This window comes from Hyperoodon ampullatus (assembly GCF_949752795.1).
Source record: "Hyperoodon ampullatus genome assembly, chromosome: 10".
Lineage (NCBI taxonomy): Eukaryota > Metazoa > Chordata > Mammalia > Artiodactyla > Ziphiidae > Hyperoodon > Hyperoodon ampullatus.
In genome coordinates this window covers 68,550,179-68,569,783 of record NC_136923.1, presented here as the reverse complement: position 1 = coordinate 68,569,783, position 19,605 = coordinate 68,550,179, and the positions used below count along the sequence as shown (strand labels likewise).

The following is a 19,605-nucleotide window of genomic DNA, read 5'->3' as shown; positions in this document are numbered from 1 at the left end:
TCACCAAAGTGAAACTCTAGTCCAGAGAGGCTGTTTGTTGGCTTTCTGACTCATAAAGAACAGTTGGGCAAGGTGGGGGGTGACACTTAGGGATGATCAGGGGGCCGATTTGAGTGGGTGAAGTTTGGGGGTCCCTCTGATAAACCCTGGACAATGGGTATCTTCAAAATAAGGCAAAGGGGCTCTTTTCTTGCCTAGTGCAGTCATGGCTCATGGTCCCAAGAAGCACCTGAAGCGCGTAGCAGCTCCAAAGCATTGGATGCTGGATAAACTGACTGGTTGGTGTGTTTGCTCCTTGTCCATCTACTGGTCCCCACAAGCTGAGGGAATATCTCCCCCTAATCATTTTCCTAAGGAACAGACTTAAGTATGCCCTAATAGGAGATGAAGTAAAGAAGATCTGCATGCAGCATTTCATTAAGATTGATGGCCAGGTGCACACTGATTATAACCTACCCTGCTGGTTTTATAGAAGTCATCAGCATTGACAAGACTGAAGAGAATTTTCGTCTCATCTATGACACCAAGGGTCGCTTTGCTGTTCATCATATTACACCTGAGGAGGCCAAGTATAAGTTGTGCAAAATGAGAAAGATCTTTGTGGGGACAAAAGGAATCACTTATCTGGTGACCCATGATGTTCGCACCATCTGCTACCCTGATTCCCTCATCAAGGTGAATGACACAATTCAAATTGATTTGGAGACTGGCAAGATTAATGATTTCATCAACTTTGACACTGGTAACCTGTGCATGGTGACCAGAGGTGCTAAAGTGGGAAGAATTGGTCACCAACCAGGAGGGACATTCCTCGTTCTTTTGATGTAGTTCATGTGAAAGATGCTAATGGCAACAGCTTTGCCACCCGGCTCTCCAACATTTTCATTACTGGCAAAGGCAACAAATCATGGATCTCTCTTTCCCATGGAAAAGGTATCCTCCTTACCACTGCTGAGGAGAGAGACAAGAGACTGGCGGCCAACAGAGCAGTGGATAAAATGATCTCTAGGTGACATGATTGGAAAAGTCTTTGTACTTAATTAAAGATAATACCACATTAGGGCTTCCCTGGTGGCACAGTGGCTGAGAGTCCGCCTGCCGATGCAGGGGACACGGGTTCGTGCCCCGATCTGGGAAGATCCCACATGCTGCGGAGCGGCTAGGCCTGTGAGCCATGACCGCTGAGCCTGTGCATCCAGAGCCTGTGCTCCACAAAGGGAGAGGCCCGCGTACCACAAAAAAAAAAAAAAAAAGATAATACCACATTAAAATAAAAATAATAAGGCAGAGGGTCTCTGAGTTGAGACAAAGGAAGGAAAGGGAGAATGGCTAGTGAAGACTGCCAAGGAGAAGTTAGGTGCAGAGTGCAGCTGTTGTGGGGGAATGGCCACTCCCCCAGCCCTGTCCCAGACTCTGGTACACCCTGGACAGTACAGGTTCTGCACCCTGCTGGTGCAGGCTGCAGAAAGGATGCCCACCCCTGCCCCATCAACCAGATTCCAAACCCCAGAAACTTATCTGATAGCTTGGAAACTCCGACTACATCCCCAGGAACACAAGTGCCCGATTCTCTCTTTGGGGAGCAAACAAGCATGGTTTTAGCTCATCTAGTTCATTTCCTAGAATTTTAGAAAGACAGAACAGTTAAAGATGTGACTCTTACAGAAAGTTAAATACCAGCCCATCCCCCACTAGCCCATTTGTTTTACAGGTGAGGGAGCTGAGACCCATAGAGGTGAGGTGGACTACCTGAGGCCACTCAGAAGCAGCGCTAGGTCTAGAAACAGAGCTTCAACTCTGTATCCAGTGCTCTCTGCTCTGAACCGGGGGATGGAGGTCAGGATGGTGACCTAGATGTGGCTCTGGGGCCAGAGAGGGGAGACAAATGCAGGAGCTGGAGGCAGGGTAAGAGCCAGGGTAGGGGTAGGGGTAGGGGTCAGCTACCTACACCTGTTCCAGTTGCTGGGTTATAAACCCTCTAGGAATTCCAGATATTCCACTCATGTCTAAGTTCCCTCCTTGGAAGCAGGTCTGCCAACATGGGTTTCAGAAAGGCCTCGGCCCAGATAAGATAGATGTGTCATGGAGAGAAGCAATCTGGATAAGGGAGGGGGTGCTGGACCACCAGGTTCAGGGGGCCATCTTGGGAAAAGCTGTCCCAACCCTGCACTCACAGGGGCCCAAGATGGCTTCTAGCAGTGACTCAGGGCTTGCAGGCAATATTCCTGGGAACCCAGCCAGATCAGAGGGGTGGTAACAGGCCCAGATCCTCTCTGATTCCTGGATAAAGGGTGAGAGGCTACTCCTTCTCCTGGACTCTTGGGTCATTGACTGCTCTTGGGAAGCTGATTTGAGAATATACCAGAACTTGATTTTCTCTGCATAAAATCCTTAGGGGAGTCTCACTTTGGGATTTAGCCTCTGAAATACCTTTCTGGATACCCTTTCAACCCTGGCCAACCCCCAACCAGGGATTCCTGAGGGGTGAGGGGCAAGTGCATTCCCTTCTCCTGCTGTGGAAGAGGAAAGAAACAATTTACCTATTAGAGTAGACAGAGCTGAATGAAATGATGAAATAACAAAACGATGAAATAAAAAAAAAAAACCACCCTATCTCTTACATCAGTGAGTGAGTATCTTCAGGTTCCTTGGCTCCTGGTAATCCTCACAGCATCCCTGTGAGAGGTTTTATAAGTCCCCTTTTACACATGGGGAAACTGAGGCCCAGTGAAGTTATGTTACTTTTTCTAGGACACAGAGAGGAAAGTACCCAAGGGCAGGGCTCCATGGCTACTGGCCTAGACAAAGTGACTCCTCCCATTCAGGTCCTTGCCCCTACACCACCCCAGGCCTCCCCTGAACAGCTCATTGGCTTTTCAATGATAAACTCACTCAAAGAGAAACTGAACAATACTGGTAGGGGGTGGTGTTTTTTCAGATTTGGGGGATTGTAACTCATAGTAAGAAATACATTTAATACCACAATGCAGTAACCAGACATAATTCACAGCACTTAGAATAGTTGGTAATTATTTTTTGTTTATTTACAAATATGTAAAAACGAATGGAAGTTTCATAAAATAACGCTTCCCCTTTCTGCCTGAGATGCACTCTGGCATTTTCTATTCTCTGCTATTCTGTGTCATTATTTTTGGAAAGTGCTCATGTGACTCACTAAATTGACTCCATGACCTGCAGTTTGAAAAGCACCTTTATGGATGGCAGCTGGGTCCCCCCACCCTTGTCCGCAGGTGGTAAGCAGACAGTGAGGAAAGAGGTCCAACTTTGTACACTTTGTGCCTGGCATTGAACTGTGCCCTTTGGGGACACAGGAAAAGGTACACGCACCTGGATCTCACCCTTCAGTCATTTATAAGCAGAGGAACAAGACTTCCCACGCATAAGACAAAGCTCACACAAATTAAAGGCAGAAAGAATCTGTGCCTCTTAAGGACTATATTAGGGCTGCTGTAACAAAATACCACAGACAGGGTGGCTTGAACAAATTTACTTAATCACACTTCTGGGGGCTGGAATTCTAAGATTAAGGTGACAGAAACCTTGATTTCTTCTGAGACCTCTGTCCTTGGTTTGCGGATGGCTGTCTTCTTGCTGCTTCTTCACATGGTCCTCCCTCTGTACACACACACCCCTGGTGTCTATGTATCCTAATCTCTTCCTATGAGGACATCAGATAGATTGGATTCTAAGGTCCTGGGGGATAGGGCTTCAACATATGAATTTGGGAGGGAACAGCTCAGTCCATAACAAGAACCTATGTGCAGAGCACTAGCTCGTGCACCTTTACCCCAGGCTGGGCCCTGTGGGCCTTATTCCTCTTTTGAGCACAAGGAAGTTGGTGTTGGGAGAGTTTGGTAATGGCTTGTAGTCCCCCAGTTGACAAGTAATGGCACAACATTTGAGTTCATTTTCCACCCTCTCACATATTGTAGACTTTCGGATTTCATGGGAGACGATGGAGCTGGGCTGAGTTTTTTTTTTTTTTTTTTTTTTTTTTTTGCGGTACGCGGGCCTCTCACTGTTGTGGCCTCTCCCGTTGCGGAGCACAGGCTCCAGACGCGCAGGCTCAGCGGCCATGGCTCACGGGCCCACCGCTCTGCGGCATGTGGGATCTTCCCGGACCGGGGCACGAACCCGTGTCCCCTGCATCGGCAGGCGGACTCTCAACCACTGCGCCACCTGGGAAGCCCTGGGCTGAGTTTTAAAAGGCCATCCTGCAGGCAGTTGGGAGATGAGTGAGGGCAGAGGAGAGGGAGGAGGCAGTGCTTGGGCAGGACCTCATAGCTTTGTCCAGGTGGATGGAAGAGAAGATAGCTTTACAGACAAGGACAGTGAGAACTGGAAGGTCCTCCTGAGAATTCAGTCCACCCTTCCCATTTCATTGGTGAAGAAACTGGGGCAGGGAAAGGAGAGAGTGATTCAATGCTTCCACATTGTGTATCTGTGTGTGAAAGTCTTGTCTCCTCCCTCTACTCAAGGCCAAACAATATTGTCAGCTTCTCTGTGCTCTGTGTAGGGCCCAGTATGCTGTTCAGAATAGAGATTCAGGTGTTTACTCTAGACATGAGACCGTGGGAAGGAAAGGGACAGTGGGTATGGGGGCGTCTCAGTTTTATGCCTCTGACCCCAATGGTGGTGTGTAAAGGTGTACACTACACCTCAGGAAAAAGCAAGCAATTGCTAATCACAAACACTCTTAGAGCATGAGAATGTGGATTATATATACACACACACATACATACACCTGCTCCCCACAACATACACACTTCCCCCCCCCCTTTTTTTTTTTTTGAGGTACGCGGGCCTCTCACTGTTGCGGCCTCTCCCGTTGCGGAGCACAGGCTCCAGACACGCAGGCTCAGCGGCCATGGCTCATGGACCCCGCCGCTCCGTGGCATGTGGGATCTTCCCGGACCGGGGGACGAACCCGTGTCCCCTGCATCAGCAGGCGGACTCTCAACCACTGCGCCACCAGGGAAGCCCCCCCTTTTTAAATTTTTCATGAGAGACACCCTTCAGCCAATTTGGAGTCAGCACCAGAGGGTCTTTTCTCTCTCCAGGCTCCTCTTTCCTCTTCTCCCTGCATCCACTAGAATTCTCCATGTTCTCTCATACATCTTCAAGTGAGGTTTTTGCTATAGACAAGCCTCTCTTCCTTTGACCACGTCTCAAAGTGTCTGTTATTTTTCTAAAATATTTGCCCAGTGTTGGACTGGTAAATGTTGAACAACCAGCTCTCCAGGGGAAAAAGAGATAGATACATCAGTAATTTCAAAAGTCAATTGTAGTATTGGGTTGGCCAGAAAGTTCATTCGGGTTTTTCCGTAACACCCAACTAGGAAGGGATGAATTTTGAATATATATTACTTTTGTTTTTAATATAATTTATTTAATTATGTGTTTATATCATGCATTTACAACAGGGGTGAAAATTAGTTCTTGGCAGGGGATGAAAAAGTACTCTTCTTATGTAAATATAAAGCACAAATATACATCCAGTGCATGAACAGACATACAATATAGCTGTGATATTAAAATTTCACAGGGAGGGTGGTAGGAGATTAGGGGGAAAATCTCTCAAAAGTTTCCTTAGGAGGCAATAATGAACAAAAGGCTGAGAGACACTGATTCATATAGTTTAATTTTTAATGATGGCCCTGTTTAACAGCCAGCTCACAAAATTCCTGAATATTTAGCAATTGGCTCTTGCAAACCTGTATGAGCTGGTTCCAGTACACCCCCCCCCCAGACCTGGTGTGAGGCAGGTGGGAACAAAGTAGAGGAGGGAAAAAGAACCCCCCTCTGCCACCCAAGCAGTGCAGCAGGCTGGTAGGAAAGATGGCATGCAAGGGGTATTAAGACAAAGAGTCTCTGGACCCCCATAAATCAGTGGGGGCTGCCCCTCGATATCAGCCACTGAATCTCTACCCACGACCTTGGGTCTTGGCCCATGTCATCCCATCAGATGGTTCCCCTGTCTTCCAGTAGTCCTAGGGCCTAGGCAGCATGGCAGATGGGTGGTGGCATCCTGCAGGGCCCCCCAACCCAACAGGATACAACAGGGATTTGTGCACACACCCTCACCCTTGCCCCTGAAGGGAGCTTCAGAGAATTCAAACTTTGTTTAGTGCCTCTGGTTGGGTGGTTCTGATAAAAGGCACACCTCAGGCAGGCTTGGGGAGGGGGGCGGGGGGTCAGGAGGGAGGGGTTTGTTTTCCCATTGGGAATCAGAGGGGCCCATTCAGTGTTCCTCCTCATCAGATGTTCCTAGTGATGAGGATGACACAGCCCTCAGTGCTTGATTAGGTTGGGCGCCTGGAAACTTGGAAGGCTTTGGGTAGCTTTCAGAGCTGCCTAGGGTGGGGGTGGAGGGTTGGGGACCTCAGGCATGCAGATCCCAACAGATTCCAGCATGGGGCCCCCAGTTGGGCCTTCACTCTTGCTGTGTCAGTGGCAGAATGGGGGAGGAGGGTGCCCTCCTTCAAGCACTGACTATGGTTGCTCTAACTGCTTCAAGGGAACCCGTCCAGAGACAGCCAAAGGCACTTTGTTTTCTGTAAACAAGGCAGAGAGGAGACACTGGGAAACCTGGGAAGAGGAAGTTCCCTTTCTTCCCTCTAGTCTGTCTCTCGCCCTTTCCTGACCCATTAGGAAGCTAGGGTCTTACCCACTCATCCCAGAGGCTCTCTGAATCCTCACAAAACCTCCACATAGCTTCTTAGAATCTCATTCTCCAAAGGCCCAGCTGCCTCCCAAAAGGGTCAAGCCTAGAAGCCACCCCAAACAGCAACTTTCCTTTCCAGCTTTGCCTTTCCCTGCCCTGTAAAATAGGCTTAATCATTGCCTTCTCACTGGGTCAAGGAGTAGGAGTTAATTGGTATGAGTTGAGTGCTTCAAGACTCCCAGTCGAGGTTCTGGTGATCATCGCCCTTTTGTGCCTCCAGCTGCTCTGAGCCTTCTTTTTACAAAGGTCATTTATATGGTGCACTCCTCCACTAATTCTCCAAAGACTCACTGGGGACTTATCCCACTCCCTATCTGACAAGACTGTTCCTATCAGTCACTATACCAGCTTCCAGCTTTGGGGCTTTTTTAGTCCTCCCTTAGGAGGCCCCTGAGGCCAGCCCTATCACTTGGAGCTGAGGGAGGCTGGGATCTACACTAGTAGAGGATGGCCAGCCTGCAGTATGATCCAGGAAGAGTTAGCCATAGGGCTCCAAACAGGTGGGCTACATGCCTGAGAGGGCTGACCAAGGTCAGCTGGCCAAAGATCAGGGGCAGGACTTCCAGTTCTTATGCTTACCACTGCCTACCAACTCCAGAGCCTTTGCACATACTATTCCCTCTGCCTGGAACTCTCTTTTGTTTTCTTCATTTGATTAACTCCCACTCACCTGCCCCAGCCCAACCATTACTTCCTCCGGGAATCAGCTTTCTCTCATTTTCCACGTTTATGACAAATCTCTGTGATTACAGTTTTCATAGCAAAGGGATCCTGCTTATTGGACCTAACTTTTTTGGCTGTTAAAATTTGATTAACCTCCGTGTCTCCATTTTAGGCTTCCCAAGAGTGGGTAGAATGTCTGTTCCTGCTCATCATTGCACCCCTGTCTAAAGATTTATTGAATGGATGGATGAAATGAGTTTACCACCTCTGTGAGGCCCTCACCACATGACATTCTCTACCTTGTGCTGCAATCAACTGTTTATATGTCTGTCTCTCTAGGACTTGAGGTAATGAGGCGACTTGGTGAAGAATGTGTGTTGTGGAGCCACACTGATTGGGTTCATATTCAGGCTCTGCCGCTTACTAGCTAAATAACCTTAGGCAAGTTACTAAATGTCTCTGTGCCTTGGTTTCCCCATCTGTAAAATGAGGGTAATAGTACGTGAGTTAATGCGTGTGAGATGCTTAGAGCAGGGTCAGGCAGGTAAGTGTACTCCAATGAATGTGGGTGCTGTTACTGTATCTGTCACCCAGACCCTAGGGCCTGGGGCATAATAGGTGTTCAGTAAAGGCTTATTGATTGAACCAGCAACGTTTGGGATTGGTCCTAAAGAGAAGAAAACTGAGAGATGGGAGGGAGTGAGCCTGAGGTGAGTATGGAGGGTCTCCAAGGGTGGAGAGAAGTTAGACAATCGGAAATCCAGCTGCCCCAACATTCCCCTACCTAGCAATGCTTTTTCCCCCCAGATGGTAGCAGTTCATTTCAGCTGATTCCAGTTTGCATTTTTTCCCAATATTCACAGAACCAACCTAATGGTTTCCCCTCAGGGATACCAGCACCACCAGCTGGCACCCCTTCTCCAAACCTCTGGATTTCAGCTGCAAGGCCAGCCATCCTCCAAGCTTCTAAGTTTTAACAACTGCAGCCTTTTCCCTTTGTTTCTCCAGCCCTAGAGAAGCCCTACTGCTTCCTGTGGTTGTGACCCACTGATACTTTGATATTCTCTCCTTGTCTTTTCAATTCTTCAAGCACTTAATAATTCTTTATATTAGATTCTCTCTGTTGAAGTGACTGGTGTGGTTTCTGGCTCCTGGCTGGACCCTGACTGATACTTATCAGATCCTCGAACCTGAGGCCCAAAGTGATACAGGTAGAAGCAAGAGCCAGCACCCCACACCCCTTCTTTGCCTGAACTCTAATGGGAAACAGCTGCTTCAGCACCTTTTCAGCAATCCTGTGGACTAGAGAGGGATGTGCTGCTTGCAGGGATATCTAATCAGCCCTGGAAAAACTGGGCCAACAGCTAAACCACACAAACAAAAGAGCTGCAGCTCCACACAGAACTGCCTGCTTGGGAAAATGCCAAGACAAACAGGGTGCTTTGGGCCCTACCAGGGCTGCAGGCTTCCTGGGCCCACGTGGATGCATCTCAAGAAGGAGGGGCTAAGCCCCCAGAGTCTCTCATTCCTGGACACCAAGTCTTCCTTCAGTCCTTCCAGGATTCCCTGGTATAGGCTGCCCTGTTCTTCTACTTTAGAACCTTCTGGTAAACTGTGGAGCATTCCAGGGCTTACCTCCCTGGTGCATGTCAAAGGCAGTGAAATACACATGACGAGTTTCTAAAAATACTGATGCCTGAGCCCCACCTCAGGGCTGGTCAGACATTCTGGTCTGGCCCAGCATTGGTATTTATTAAAGCACTCAAGTGATTCCACGGTGCAGTCAGGATTAAAATCCACTGAGTTAAAAGAATGTATTAGGACAGCAATTCTCAAATTTGAGCATGCATCAGAATTACTTGGAGGGCATGTTAAACCATAGACTGCCAAGCCTCATCTCAGTTTTCCAATTCAGTAGTTCTGGGGCAGGACCCAAGAATGTGCATTTCTTCTAAGTTCCTGGCTGATGCTCCTGGTCTTGGGACCACATTTTGAGAACCCCTTACTTATGAAGTCAGAAGGCCCAGGTTCAAATATCAGCTCTGCCAGATGCAGTTGACTATCCACCTAAGAGGGTTTTGTGAGGACTAAAAGACATAACTTGGACAAAGAGCCCCACACAGTATGTGCTTATGATAATTAGTAGGCAAGGCTACAGAAATCTTTTTTTTGGGGGGGGCGGGGGGGCTGCATCATGTGGCTTGCAGGTTCTTGCTTCCCCAAGCAGGGATTGAACCTGGGCCCACGGCAGTGAAAGTGCTAAGTCCTAACCACTGAACCTCCAGAGAACTCCCAGCAAGGCTACAGAAATCTTGATTTATAATATAGCATGTGACATTGAACCATCATTTTAATCAGAGCCTCAACTTTCCCCATCTGTAAAATGGGGATAATGATACTCTGGCTCAGCCCACTTTACAAGTTGAAGAAGGATCAAAGGAGTTCGCTGATGTGAAAGTGTTTTGGATACTATAAAGCCTAGTAGGAGAGTTTTATTAGAAAGGGGTCAGGCAGGCACAGCCCCATCCTGGAGCCATTGGTAGAGTTCCCTGCTCACCAAGGACATCTGAAACAGCAGCTTCACATGCTGGTGAGAGAGGAATTCCAGTGAGTCTCTACATGCTTTCCTGCTACCCTCAGTTTATTCAGACATCTAAGGGGAAGAGTTAGGGGGCTGTTTGCTGCCACCCCCCAGCTCAGCAGTATTTCTGCAAAGAAAAGGAATGTGGTGGAAGAGAGCAAAGTTGTGCAAAGATTCCCTCCCCAGGCCTTACCACACAGTGGCCATCAGGTGCCCTTCCTTCTTGATCCTTTCTCTCCCTTTCCCATCTGCCCACCTAGGCACCTCCACCCACCTGGCTCCATGGAGGGGAGATGGGCAAAAGCTGCCCTCCCAAGAAAACTGTTCTGCTCAGGGTAGGAGCTTGTCCACTTGGTTCCATCTCTTCAGTTCAACTCGCAGATACATACTGTATGTCTGCTAGTACAAGGCTAACAGGTTAGTTAATATTAATGCTTTCTAAATTTAAAAAAATACATATTTTGGAGGAATGGCCTCAAGGGACTGAGTTGAAAAGAGCTAGGAGCCCTTGACAGTGAAGACATGAGAAGCAAGTCATCCCCCACACTGCTGGTAGGGAGGGGCAGTAGGCTTGACTTTACTCAGGGGCTGTTTGGCAGAACAGATCAAAAGCCTGAAAATGTGCATTATCTGACTTGGGGATTCAGGTCTAGGAATCCATCCCAAGGAGATATCACAAAATTAACAGCTTTTTTTGAGTCTTGGCTCTAATGGTGGGTGACCTTGAGCAAGTTACATCCCTAGAATGGGACTTAATAGAGGCAACCCACCAGACAGGGTTGGGGAAGAAATGAGACAATACCTCAAATGCAGTAAGTGCTCACTAATATTAGTACCTTGGTTGGGGGTCCCTCAGATGTAGACCCCCAGATAAGAATTTGGGAGGTGAGCCCAGGAAGCACATGGGGCCATGAGACAGGGAGGGAAGGAAGTGCATGCAGGACACATTTATCAAGCTCTAAACAGAATGAGCTGTCTGCTTGGGAATATCTCTGAAGTAGAGTCAGGAAGGTGAGGGATATCTGGATGTCTCTAGTCCTTTAAGTCTTGCTTTTAAAATGCTCAGGACTGTCTCCACAATTCTTGTACATGAGGGAAAAATAAAGCATTCTCTGGTTTAAGCCACTTATTTTGCTTTTCTGTTACACACAGCTGAGTTTAATCCTTATCTGAAGCTGGAGGCCAGTGGCTGTCCCATCAGGAAGTTTTCCAGGGGACCCACTGTAGAGGCCCCATAACACAAGCAAATGCTGTGATACTAACATCACATTAGGGAAATGATCTCACCAAGGGTCTCTACTCACCCTACCCACCCTCTTGGAGCCTAATTATGTAGTGAAAAAAGTTCTCCTAGGTAGGAGTTCATCCCTTTTACCCAAATCCCTGGGGTGTCTGGCACCTCCTTCCTGCTCAGAGGTGCCATGGTACCTCCCCAAATGTGTGCTCCATGCACCCAACCCTTCCTACACTCTTCTTCACAATTTACCTGTTCCATGTGCCCTTCTCCTTGGTCTCTGCTCTGTTAGGCAACAGCTAGCACATCTGACAAGTGAATTGGTGTTACTGGGTTAATGTGTCACTGTCCCAAGTAGCAAATGTGCATTTTTGACAGGGGCCAGGAGGAGACAAGGCCCTATGCCCAGAGCTGAATGACATGAAGATCACCAGAAAAACAAGAGGCCACCCTGCTGCTGGTCTCACTTCCTGTGTTCCACTCCCGTTTCCTCCTTCATCCCATCCCCTCCCCTCCTTTGGCACAGCTGACCATGGCTGCAGCTCCTACCTCAGCCATTGCCAGGTCCCCACCCTCCACTGCCATTTGGCCTGAGCTACCATACTGAAAGCGAAAGGAGGAGTTGGAACAGAAAGAAAAATAATAAAACCACAGAAAGAGAAGAAACAGCTGGCAGAATACTGGAAAAATTCCCAGGCGGGAATCCCCAGCTGTCAAGGTCTATGCCTGGCTGAGGATATTCTTAAGGGCAATCTTGAAATTTGTTGTTAACATTGTTGCCAACTCACAGGAGTACCTGACCCCTGGACCCCACCCTGCCCCAGAGGGGATATATGCATGAAGTTGGAGTTGTGTATGGAGGGTCAGAGCAGAGCTAGGGAGGGAGGGGGAGGGGAGGGCTTAGGGACACACAGTGGGGGCATTGTGCCTGAGGATCCAGGCTCTTCTGGGAGTCCAGGGGACAGGACTTTTCTGAGGCAGAACCCAGCAAGGAGAAGGCTTGGCAAAACCGTGTAGCCAAGAGGGGGTGCATGCAGGTGCAGGGAGGGGGACTCTAGGAGGCTGCACTGGCAGCCGCCGAGTGGTGGCAGCCAAAATAAAGTTGGCTGCTCTTACCTAAACCAGAGTGAAATTTTATATCCATTCAGGAAACATGGCTGAAAACTGGAAAAGGTTGAAACAGGGATCTGGCTTGTGCTTCTGCAAGTCTGGAGCAGGCATGGCAGTGGTTGGCAGGCAGGGAGGCAAAAGCAGTGGTATCACCCACACAAAAGCAGGGCTCCAGCCATGCACAGGGACCTGCAGGCTGGCCGCCAAGAGGGGCTGGCATTGGGATTTCCATTGAAGAAATGTGAAGGGACCTGCAGGGCAGGGGTGGAGATGAGGGGACAGGGGATGGGGGAGAATGGGAGTGGGTCTGCAACTTAACCTGAACACTGGGTTTGAGGATTAGCTGATGGAGTTTGGAGAGAAGGACCAAGACTGGACATTGCGTACATCATCACATCTTCTGGCCAAGTCTGGGAGACCCTTAGAGCCCCTTTGTTTTGGGCTCAGGACTTGACCCACCAGAAAGGCCCCCTCACCCCTCGTGATTTGCAGTTAATGATACAAAGAATAATCCACAGTAAACTGATAATCAGTCCTCTTTGATGAGGACAGAATAATTTCTACCAAGTTCATTAATTCCAGACAAACTATGACCTAAGCAATGTCCCAAACCTTATCTACTGATTCTTCTCTGTCTTCACTCCTTTTCCCCTACTCAGTGAGGCCAGAGGGGATCACTGCCCCCGAACCCCCAAGTCCTTCCAGCCACATCCCTCTCCAGTTGACTCCACACATGCCCCCAGATCCCCACTCTCCCTGCCCACCATTCACACCATCCAGACCAGACCATGTTACCTGGCAACCTGGCCTCTCACCCTTTCTCACTGAGGGTAGTGGAGTAGTGGAATGTCACAGTGAGAGCATGGGCTCTGAGTTTGAATTCTGCCTCCACCACTCAGTGCCAACACTTCCTCATCTGTGGACTAGAGATAATAACCATACGTACGTTATGTGGATGTTTTGAGGATTAAATGAGTAAATAAAGTACTTAAGACAGTGCTAGGTATGTAGTAAGCTCTCAATAAATGTGAGCTATTATTATTTATATTGTTGCTATTCACTACACTGTCCATAGAGGAAGGATTTTTGTTTTGTCACCAACTTCATCCGGGTGACTCGAACAGTGTCTAGCACATAGTAGATGCTTAATGAATGTGTGTTAATTTATTGTTGTAAATTCTCTGTTCTAACTCTTCCCTGTAACACACTTTATACATTCGTACCTCAATGCCTTTGCTCATGCCATTCCCACTTCTTGAAGGGCCTTACCCCATCCAGTGTAATTCCTCCTACTACTTTGAATTTCCAGCTCCAGCTTCCCCTCCCCTCAGAGGCCTTCCCCGGACTCAGAACCTGCACAAAACAAGCACTCAGTAAAGCCTCAGTGGTTTGTGGCTGGTGTTTTTTTAACGCTTTGGCTCCAAAACAGAGTTTCCTTGCTGACTTGGCACTTAATGTTCACCACCTCCTGGGGTGGCCCCTAAGAAGTGGAACCCCCCAGCTACTATATATGTCCTTTATCTTGTGGCTTTGACATTCAGAGTGCTTCCCAAGTAAAGCCACCTGAATAACTAGACATAACTAGACACGTGGTCTCTAAACCAGTTTCTGGGCTTCCTAATTGGTGAGTTGAGAGACACGGCATCTGTTTGCCCAAGAAATACGAGCCAGGCAGCTCTACGTCAATAGGCCGCTTTCCGCCCTGCACGGGGCAACAGCTGCCTGTAACTTGGCTGTTTGTGCACTAAAAAAAGAAATTCCATGGTGACCAGTTGACTCAAGCCAGCTCCCAATGTGAGGTGGTAGTTTCAAAGTAATCCCTGGTGACACCAAATGCTCTCCACCCAGTCCTTAATAAAAAGAAAAAACAAGGGCAAAACTTGAGCGCAAGTTTGCGTGAGTCAATATTCTAAACCACCTGGAGTGTGCAGTGTCAGAGCTGGAATTGGATCTAGAAGGTTGTAGGCCTAACATCCCCTTCCAGGCAAGCTTGTCCCCTGCAAACTCCCCCTTCCCCAGAGACAGGGCACTGCCACTTCCTGAAGGACCACAGCACCATCAGGAAGATCCTCTTCAGAAGGCCAAGGGTGGGCGGAGAACAGGAGATTGACCTTACTAGTGGCATTTACGGACCAGGTTGTCCATGGGCCTCCTTGAATAGCATAATTTCATGTTTTCTCCACAACCAGCAGACACACACTCATCACACATTAGGCCTTCCTCTCATACATTACATACATAGCTCTCTTTTAATCCTCACACACAGCCAGGAAGGCAGGCCCAGTTATTTCTGCCATTTTACAGGTGGTGAAACTGAAGCCCAGGAAGGTTAACTGTTCCACCTGCACCACTTGAAAATGGCCAGGCTGGTTGGAACCTGGGCCCAGAGTCCATTGTCTGAGTCTAGAGCTAAGTGAAGTTTAGTATGTGCCCTTCCCATCCCAAGAGAGCACCACCACCGCCTCTCCAATACCATTGCCATGCTTCATGCCTTCCAGTCACTACTATCTGTGTGAACTTTGTGCTCTGCCCTTATTGACCCAGAAGTGCTTCCTGATAAAGAGGGCATCGCCAGTTCTATAGTTTCCTCCTAGCCTCTCTGGCAACACCTGAGCCTGCTGCTTCCCTCTTCCCCCACCCCCACACTCATAGTCACACACTCACACTCAATGTACAGTCACCCTCACACACTGAGCATTACACTAGTCACACACACACCAGACATACACAATCATACACATTCACCTATAGACACACAGACAGAGTCACTCACCTCTGGTGGTTCATGGGCGAGGACTACTTTCTAGAAAATCATGCCTGCCTCTCCTTAATGCCCTTTCCCAGCCACTGGAGTAACAGGCTTCTGCCTCATTTCATGTTTAATAAATGAGCCACTCTCGCTCTCTAAGGACCATGGTCCCCGCTCTTCCTGTGCCCACAGGCAAACCTGGATATCCTCTGTATGGAGTTGAGAACCAGCTTTCTTCACCATGCTGCCACCTTGTGACCTGAGCCCAGAACTGTGGGCTCTGTGCCCAGGGGATACCCACTTCCCTGGGAGGTTCCAGTCACCAGGTGGGCTGTTAGGGGAGGTCTACATCCAACTGTCCCGTCTACAGTGGGCAAGCTGAGTAAATGAAGATGCCCTCTTCCTTCACCTGATATTCCTAGGCACAGTCCGTTGGCATGGGAGATGGGTGGGTGTGCCACTTGGACCAGTGTGTGGTAGGCTTGAGCTCACAGACGTACATGTAACTGGCTCTCCCTTGACCTCACTCACTCCACTCAGGGACACTTCCAGGCCTCTGCCTTTGGTGAGGCAGCCCAGGATGTGTGCCCGCTTTTCCTCCTTGAGCCCAGAGCCAATGTGTTTCAGGCAAAGTGATGTCATCTCGTGTCTTATTTTACTCAGTTTTATTTTTGGCCCTCCAGTGCAGTGGGATGAGTCAATCCTACTCCCCAGATGATGGCTCACAGTCATCACTAGTCCTGGCTAGTCCCCTCTTGTTTTATGTATTCCCCTTTACCGTGTAGGTCACTCCCAATCCCCTGCTGCATAGGCAGCCATCCTAGTATATCCTTTTATTTGTATGTATTCTAAGTGCAGGGTTTTGTAGGTATGTGTTACCACACAGCATTGCCTAGTGCCTTATTCTTTCATTACCATTTTCCTAACAGTGTTATTTAAAGTGTTTGGGAAAGGGTTAATGGATACAATGTGTCCGAGAGTGGAAGTGCCTTAAGTGTTCACTGAGACCCTCTGCATTAGTGATTATGGAAGTGACTGCACTTTTTCACTGAGTTGTGTTTCCTAGAACATAACCTCAGGATTGTGGACCATGGGTGCCTCGACTGGGCAAGGCTGCCCAGAGGCCTGGATCCTTACCTCAGCTCTGCCTCAGACTTACCAAGACCTCCTGCAGGTTTTTCACCCTCTGACCCATGGATTCCTTATCTGCTAAACAGTCCTTAAACTAAGGCCCTTCTAAGGGCCCATCTACCTTGAATAGTCTTTGACACTCAGAAAGGTGTTGTCTAGGATTCACCAGCCCTAGAATTCATTTATTCATCTAATGGACTGTCTAGGTTCCAATTCTAGCTTCCCCACTTGCTGCTGTGCAATATTGGGCAAGTTACTTAACTGTGCCTCTTTTTTAACCTGAAGATAGTAATAACACCTAGTCTCTGAGGGTTGCTGTGAAGACTAAATCAGTTAATGCCGGTGAACAGTGCTGGGCACCTACAAAGCGTTCATTAAAGATTATTGGGGTTTTTTTCCATTTAAATCCTATAATAGCACCATGATCCTATTTTACAGATGACAAGACCAAGGCCCAAGGAGCCAAGTAATGTGCACAGGCTTGTAATACAGTATTGCTGGAAGCCAACAGAAGCCAAATCCAGGTCTCCAGACTCTGAATGCTGGGCTCTTCCCACCAGAGACAGCCATAGGACTTCGAGCCCCATTGTGCAACCTGGAAATGTCATGCAAAACCTTCTTGATGCTGCTCTGAATGAGGAAAGGTGACCCAGTGGCCATTGCACAGACAACTTCTGGCCCTGGCAGTGTTCATTTCTCATTAGCATCCTTCTCCTTTACACCCACTGGCCTTCTCTGAGAAAGAACTTGCTTCCTCCAGGGGTTTCGTGGGTATCCATGCAGCCTCTGAATCAATGTGAATCCCAATGCCAGGCCTGCTAATAGCATATACACACAGCTGAGATGTGCTGGAAGAGCTTGGGCCTAAGGAGTCAGACCTTGGGTTCTAGTCCTGGCTGTGGCATTTCCTCACTCTGAGGTAAGTTATTTTCCTTCTCTAAGCTTCAGTTTCCACATCTGTGCAATGGGAATAGTAACTATTAACAGAGTTGTATGAGGACTAAGTTTTCAGAGACTATTCAAATCTTAATCAAATATTAACACTTGCCTGACCGCTGTAGAACAAAAAGCCTGTTAAAAAGCCTGATGCCGCCTTGGATGAATTGTCAACCGCTGTATGCATTTAACATTTTTCCTTTCCCCTCCAGGAAATCGACTGTCTGGACCTGCCATCCTTAAAGAAAACCTTATTCTTTTTCTGGTCTTGGCAAGTCCTAGTGAGTGCTGAAAAAGACCTTGCAGGCCATTTGGTCCCAGTGTAGCAAACTTGTATCTGATCAAGGGGTGCCTCTGCCTGAAGCAGTGGATGAGGCTGAGTCAGAATTCAGCTGGAAGGACACTGTGAGCCATTTTCAGGGAACTAAGATCCCATGTGCCACAGGCAACTAAGCCTGCACGCCACAACTACTGAGCTTGCACACCTCAACTAGGGAGCCTACGTGCTGCAAATTACAAAGCCCATGTGCTCTGGAACCCGAGTGCCACAACTACAGAGCCCACGTGCCCTGGAACCTGCGCACCACAACTAAGAGAAAACCCACACACCACAACTAGAGAGAAGCCCGTGGGCCACAACTGGAGAGAAGCTTGCGGGCCGCAATGAAGATCCCTCATGCCGCAACTAAGACCCGATGCAGCCAAAAATAAATAAAATAAATAAAAAATAAATCTTAAAAAAAAATTTATTTTTGGCTGCATCGGGTCTTCGTTGCTGCACGTGGGCTCTCTTAGGTTGCGTTGAGCAGGGGCTACTCTTCGTTGTGGTGCACAGGCTTCTCATTGCGGTGGCTTCTCTTGTTGCAGAGCACAGGCTCTAGGCACACAGGCTTCAGTAGTTGTGTCTCTTGGGCTCTAGAGTGCAGGCTCAGTAATTGTGGCACACAGGCTTAGTTCCGCGGCATGTGGGATCTTTCCGGACCAGGGCTCAAACCCGTGTCCCCTGCATTGGCAGGCGGATTCTTAGCCACTACGCCACCAGGGAAGTCCCAAAAATAAATCTTAAAAATAAAGTGAGGGAAAAGCCCAGAAGGACAGTACTTATGTGCTTGCAGGACTAAGGACAGTGCCAACCCAGTATCCGTGGGAAAGCAAAACTGAGGCACCTAAAAACCCTACTTAGGGCTTGCCTGGTGGCGCAGTGGTTAAGAATCCGCCTGCCAACACAGGGGACACGGGTTCAAGCCCTGGTCCGGGAAGATCCCACATGCCGCGGAGCAACTAAGCCCGTGCGCCACAACTACTGAGCCTGCACTCTAGAGCCCATGAGCCACAACTACTGAGCCCATGTGCTGCAACTACTGAAGCCCGTGTGCCTAGAGCCCGTACTCCACAACAAGAGAAGCCACTGCAACGAGAAGCCGGAGCACCACAACGAAGAGTAGCCCCCGCTCGCCTCAACCAGAGAAAGCCCAAGCGCAGCAGCAAAGACCCAACGCAGCCAAAATAAATAAATTAATTAATTTAAAAAAAAAAAAACCCTACTTAGGTGAGTTGTTTACTCACAGCCTGCCCACTCCCAGGGCTGGGCAGGCTGCAAAATGGAATTTATCTTCAGTGGGGAATGGTTTGAAGTACCTCAAGTTATCATAAGGGAAATATGATATCATGGGCACAGGCTCCCTGCACACATGGGGGTTCAGGGGCAGGTGTCTGAGACTCACCTGTGGACACCTCAATGCAGGGCACCTCTGAGGCCCCTCCTGGTCCTGAAACGAGTGCTGGGCTCGGACTCACAGGCTGTGGGTTTCAAGCCCGACTTAACCTTCCTACTGTCTGTGTGACCTTGGAAAAGGCACTTCCTCTTTCTGGATTGTTTCCTTATTTGCAAAGTGGGGCCATGATATCACCTCTCTAACACTCCCTAAACACAAATGAAGACACTTCCCATTCCAAGCACACAGAATAAAGAAAACAGGATAGAAAAGAACTTACGAAAACCAGAAGCTATTGGGTCCCTTTCTTCCTTTTTTGTTTATGTATTCTCTTTTTTCTATCACATCATGGATTACCTTTGAATTAAAAATGAGTAATTAAAGGGGATGGAGTAGAGCTCATGTGAACAACGCTGAGCTTGGCAACTTTCGGGGCTTCCTCTGTGCCCGGCAGAGTTGTTGAAGCTTTACAAGCGTTACCTCAGGTTTTGTCCCAACAAGCCTGGAAGGGAAGCAGTGTAGCGCCCACTTCTTAGATGTGGGTACTGAGTTCCCAGAGAAGTCAAAGGCTTCACTATCGCGAGAGGCCACGGTGACGTGCCAGGAGCGGGTATACAAATGCACAACGATATGATCAAGGTCATCCCTTCAACTCTGGAAGAAAGCAGAACCTTCTCCCTCGCCTGCAACATGACCATAGAGCCTCGAAGAAGAGCCTTTCCCAGCAGAGCGATACTCTAC

The 19,605-nt window shown here is 48.5% G+C and overlaps 1 pseudogene across 1 annotated transcript; it reads left to right on the top strand.

Annotated features, from left to right (window-relative positions):
- Positions 1–205: 205 nt before the first annotated feature.
- LOC307058671 (small ribosomal subunit protein eS4-like) lies at positions 206–1,559 on the top strand (annotated as a pseudogene). The gene has a single exon. The product of its transcript is annotated as a small ribosomal subunit protein eS4-like (transcript).
- Positions 1,560–19,605: the final 18,046 nt, after the last annotated feature.